The following is a 6,000-nucleotide window of genomic DNA, read 5'->3' as shown; positions in this document are numbered from 1 at the left end:
TATCTTGTAGTAATTTAGCCTATGTTTGAGGAGTATCCAGTATATAAAGAGGTATTATGGAACAACACTTCCTGGTATTTATGATAGTTTCCCGCCTTTCTCCCTTTCTGTCTCTCACTCCCTCTTCTCTTGGTTTTTATCTATTTTTTTTGGGATATTTTGATGAAGTTTCTTTTCACCATTGGGTATATATTTTTTAGTTGGGGAGGGGGGGATGGTGGGAGGGAGGGCAGGTAGGCAGGGAGTCAGAGGGAGGGGGGCAGAGAGGGGGGCCACAGAGCAGACCACTTTGTCCCGTGGGGGGGTGAAGGTAAATAAAAACAAAACCTTCACCCCCTCCTCCCTCGCAGAATTAATGTGTGCTTCAGAACGGCCCGGATATAATATGATTTAAAAACTGAAAAAAAAGGTTAAAAAGGGTTGGAGAAATACAAATGTTTAATTATTTAAAAAAAATAAAGAGATATTAAATTAAACCTGTTTTGTGATAAAGCCCAGACGCTGGATTGCTTTATTTACTGGGTCCACAGGGTGTGTGTGTGTGTGTGTGTGTGTGTGTGTGTGTGTGTGTGCGTGTGTGTATAGATAGGTATAGGAGACATATTTTGCGAAAGGATTACTTAATTGGATTTTCTTACATAGAGCAACAAATATTTAAATGTAGCTTTTATTTTTCTAAATGTCAGAGAAACGTAATTAATAATCTGGTGTTATTTTATATTATTCGTGTCGTCAACAAATCCCATGAAAAGACCAACAAACAACAATGTGTCTCCAACACTTCCTGTCTCTGTCTCTCAGCTCACTGGTTCCTCCTGAAGACGTAAATCTTTGATAACAATCAACTTTATTTATACTTTTAACGGAAAATATTTTATGGAATGGACCTAAACAAAACGGTAAATGAAAAAGAATGACCTGAAAACCTAACGAGGCGCTCGGTCAGATCACGTGACCGATCATGTGACACTCAGAATGCAGACAGGTGGATTTCATTTGACTAATTGTGAGACTTCTGAAGGTAATTAGCATCAGGCATCCTCTCTTTTATTTATTTTTGAATGTGCAGCACTTTGAGCTACATAGTCTGTGTGAAATGTGCTTCACAAATAAAGATGATTATTATATTATTATTATTAATTACACGAACACACACCAGTTAGTTTTGTATTTTTTTAAATTTCACTTCCCACATTTTGACTATTTTGTTTCGGTCCATCGTGTAAAATACAAATCTGGGTTTTAATGCAACACGATTAACAGCTAAATTCATAAATGAGTTGTCACACATTATATCTTTAACCAGCTATTGGCTAAACCGCTTCATAGACCCGCCTCTTTGGGGCAGTTTCTCCAGCGACCCAGAGCTGCTGAGACGTGCACGCGCGGAGAGGACGTCATAGATATCATATTTTACACATATTACTGGGTTATTCCATATTTAAAAAACACAAATATTGACAATTTGTATAGTTTAGTATTATTATTTATTTTATTTGTTGCGGCTCAAGGTGGGGCGACGCACTAGCGCCCTCTATTGACCAGCCGCCGCTGGGTTTAAATCCTGATCTGTAGAGAATATGAGAGTTTGGAACACAACAATGGACGGAGGCGGAAATGGATTTCACTGGAGGACCTTTTATTTGTCTTCAGTCCGAACTGATCACCTGCAGGAGGAGGTGAGTGTTTCAGCGCCACTGTATTAAATACAGACGTAGTTTATGTTTCAAAGAGACGTTTCTTTTCTTCTTGGTTCGTGAGTTTGGACTGTTTCACTTTCTACATTTTTAATTGAAAGCATCGTACTTCAAACGCAGTATACGCCAGAAAATACCAGGATGTTCTTCTACATCCGGTTACAGCATGATTTGTTTCGGCTGTTCTTACCCACAATCCTTTGAGCAGCGGATACATATGAGCCAGACGGTCTGTGATGGCTATTTGTCAAAGAGGAAAAAACTCAAAAACAAACGAAACAATTGAAAAATAAAATACTTTTGTCACAAAGCCTCGATGCACCGCCTCAGGTCTGATGTCCTGATAAGATTCACGTTTTACATTTGATGTCGATGTCCAGTTTAAAAGCAAATATACATTAATTATGCTGTCTCTCTATTGCTGGAGTAAAACAATTGACTCTAAAATCAGATTATAACTCTTCATCTGCTTCATGATGTTGCAGGTAAATACGAGTTTGGAGATTCATTTTTTCTTATAAAATCCCAAAACATCCATTTCACAAACCAAATGTTTGTCAATGTTCATCTGAGTGTACGCTCCCTTAGAAAATAAAATGCATGCTGACATTAAAAGTGTTAAAAACCAATCAGAGGCATTTAACTCCTGAAATAATCATTATTAAACGTGTAGCAGCGTCTCTTATTAAAGCAGATTGAGTGGTGCAGTACCTCAGTGTGCCACCGGAGGGCAGCAAAGACCTGCAGTTCAGAGGTTTATACGTTTTCTAATAAAACTTAACTTTGATTTGTGAGTCAAAGAATCTGAGCTACAGAATCTGAAGTGTTGGAAAATAAGAACTACTATTATGTGTATTTTGATACTCAAGTTATTACAACACAGATGCAGTGTGTACTACAAGTATAAAGTACTTCATATGGCATCCCTGAAGTGGAGGTCCTGTAATAAGGATGTGGGCGGAGCCTCTGACTGTTTATCGCATCAGGATCACGTGTCTACAGAAGAGGTTCAGACGTAATTAAAAACTCCCCAACGACTTACATTCATTCAGCTTCAACCTCTTTATGAAGAAAGACACGAAGAAATGATGAGAGCAGCTGATTAATTAAATCATAATTACGACCACGACTCCACCCACACCTGTCTGTCTCTATTTCTGTCTGTGTGTCGCTCTCTGGCTGTATGTATGTATGTGTGTGTGTGTGTGTGTGTGTGTGTGTGTGTGTGTGTGTGTGTGTGTGTGTGTGTGTGTGTGTGTGTGTGTGTGTGTGTGTGTATGTATGTATGTATGTATGTATGTATGTATGTATGTATGTATGTATGTATGTATGTATGTATGTATGTATGTATGTATGTATGTATGTATGTATGTATGTATGTATGTATGTATGTATATATATATATATATATATATATATATATATATACCCCCTCGTTTTCTCATCTCGGAGGTTTCCTTCTTTCCTTTCCTGTCCTTGTTTCCTCTAATGCTCGTTCCCTCTTCCTATTTTCCTTCTCTCCTCTTCTTTCCTTCTGCCCTTCGTTTCCTCTCTCCTTTCCTCTCCTCTTCTTTCCTCTCAGAATCATTACACAATCAGCTTTTTTCAGTCCGGTCTGCATCTTCAGATTCTCTTCAATGTTTAATTGTAACGATTTATTTCCTGCTTCTGTGGCGTTAATTGATGCCAGTGACTCTGTTGGAGCTCAGCTTGTTCATTAAGGACACTTGGAGGCCAGAAGATGCTGGAAATCCTCCGAGGACTCTAAACATCCATTTTGCCTGTTTCAAGGCAGCACAGCTAAATATTTAACATGACTTAATGCATCGTGCTGTGAAAACAGACTGATCGTGTAAGAAAAGAAAAAGTGCTTTTAAAAGCCTGATTTCATCCTCCTGGAATAGTCCCATTTTTCTCCCTGCTTTTTGGAACACAAAACCTCTTGACCCATAAATGCAGCGGCCTGTTCACGGACAGATGAACTCCAACGCGACAATGAGGGTTTTTTCACGGAGTTTGTTTTGTTTAATTGTCTGAGCTTTTCTGTCTGCTGGAGATGAACCATGTGTGACTTTTTGTGCCTGTTTTTGCTTTTAAGTGATGTTTTCTCATCTTATTTTATGTAATTTAATGCTCTCTTTACAACATGTCATTTCATAAATTGTAATCTCATCAAAAAGTCCTGAAGATTCATCCTCTTGGGAATATGAATAAATATATTTTTTATAGATATCCTGTCCTCTTTCTAGATACAATGTCCTGAACCAGTTGTCCTTATGGTGGCACTGGAGGAAATGTCACTAAATAATGAGGATTCATCCTCCAGGAACCATGAATATGTAGCACATGATAGAAATCAAGGCTTTAGTTCTGAGGATATGGGACAGTTGGTCTTTACTGTTCTTCCTGTGGGGCCCGTGAATACAGATAGAACATAACTTGTTCTGTTCCACATAGTCTGATGGTTGCAATATAAAAGTAAAGAAAAATCATGAGGATTCATCCGAACTTCTTTGTTTTGCTTGTTCTATGGCGGCTCGGCTCACCTTGGCCCAGGTGACACAGACTGTACAAGACCAATTATGGTGCAACTATCACCGAAAACCAGCAAATACGGCTCCATTTCATCAAATCAGGCTTCTATTTCCTGCTCCTGAGGTGGTTATTTAACTGCATCCTGTGTCCTTATGCCACTGTGTACCCAAGATTAAGAGGGCGATGATTTACTAAAAGTTTCAGAATCGCGGCTCCAAAATAAACCCACTCAAGCTGCCACATTCAGACGGAGGGAAAGGGATTCAGAGAGCGCCGCACACTGCAGAAGGAGCGTCACGGTTGTAATTAGCAACAACGGCGAGACAAAGTGATCACAGGCGGGTTGATCCCAGACGCCTGTCAACCTGGTGCATAAGAAATACATTTTACATGCGATTCAAAAAGTAGTCTGCAATTAAAGTGCAGCAGAAGAGGCTTCTGATGTCTCATGGCTGTTCACGAGTCCTCGCGGCTGTTCACGAGACTCCTCGGCTGTTCACGAGACTCCTCGGCTGTTCGGGTGTAGGCTGCAGACTGTGACTCAGTGTCCCCGTTTGTTTTTGTTTGTTTTCAACCCTGAAGATCAATATCGACTACGACGGGTTGTAGTTCCGTAGAGGGGGTTCTGTGTCTCGTACACAGACATAAAACAAAGAATTTAAAGTTCCACGCTGTGTCTTCTATTGTTCAATTACTCTTCCTGATGTTTAGGTTTTTGCAGTGGTATTGAGATATTTAGGCTCTTATCCTAGGAATAATTTATTTTGCCAAAATTTTGAGGGAATTGTAATCGCTCAATGGATTGTTTTTGGAGTGTTTTTTTTCCCCCCCCAACGAACAACTTGGTACGTTTTTGTCGTAGCGGTGGAGCTGAATATGTTAGTGGTGCGCCGTAATATGTTCACATACTCAGAGCAGGACTTCATGATTGGCCTTAAACTAATTATGCAGTTTGGTTTGGGCAACTAAACCACCAACAGTTTGGTTTGGGGCAACTAAACCACCAACGGTGAGATTTAGGGCAACTAAACAACTACAATAAAACCACAACATGGCGCAAACACCGGCCTTCTGGTTGAAAGTGTGTGTTTGGACCTTCCACCAACAGTCGTCTTTTTGATTATTACATCACTTGCTCTGACTGTTGCTTAGTCACATGCATTTAATTTGTGCGCCCACCACGATTAAGGCTCCTAATTGACTCTCATTAGCCTTATTATTCCCAAAGTAACACCAAAATAATTGCATTGTTTGCATTTCGTGACTTATTTCACGACCTGCTGCTGGTCTCCTTTGTGAAGTCTATAAACCCAACAGAGAAATGTTGCAGTCACATGTTAATCAGCTCTTTGAGTGTAGCTCCTTCTATTGATCAATGCAGCAATTTGTGTGTGTGTGTGTGTGTGTTCGATACCTCTCTTCCCACTTTCCCTCCCTAAATGAGGCGTCTACGTCGCCTTTGATCTCCACCGTGTGACATTTACTCGTTTCCACTCGATGAGCAGCAGTGCTAGAAATAACTGCTCGGATTCAGAGCTGCAGGAGCTGAACTTCTCTCTTCTACCGGTTTCTGTGCTCGTGAAGACGTTCTGCCCCGTCGATGAGGCGGTGATCACGCGTCTCTTTTGGCGTCGTTGCATCCACCAACACATCTGTCGGTGCTCGTCGGCTGGCTGCTCCCAAAGGCTTGGTGGTCGTGAGCGCTGCAACAAATGTCCGCCCGCCCGCTGAACGCTGATTGGGCGTAATTGAGGGTTAGTGGTGCGCC

The sequence above is a fragment of the Melanostigma gelatinosum genome (genome assembly GCF_949748355.1).
Source record: "Melanostigma gelatinosum genome assembly, chromosome: 16".
NCBI lineage: Eukaryota > Metazoa > Chordata > Actinopteri > Perciformes > Zoarcidae > Melanostigma > Melanostigma gelatinosum.
Note: the sequence above shows the minus strand (reverse complement) of the source record.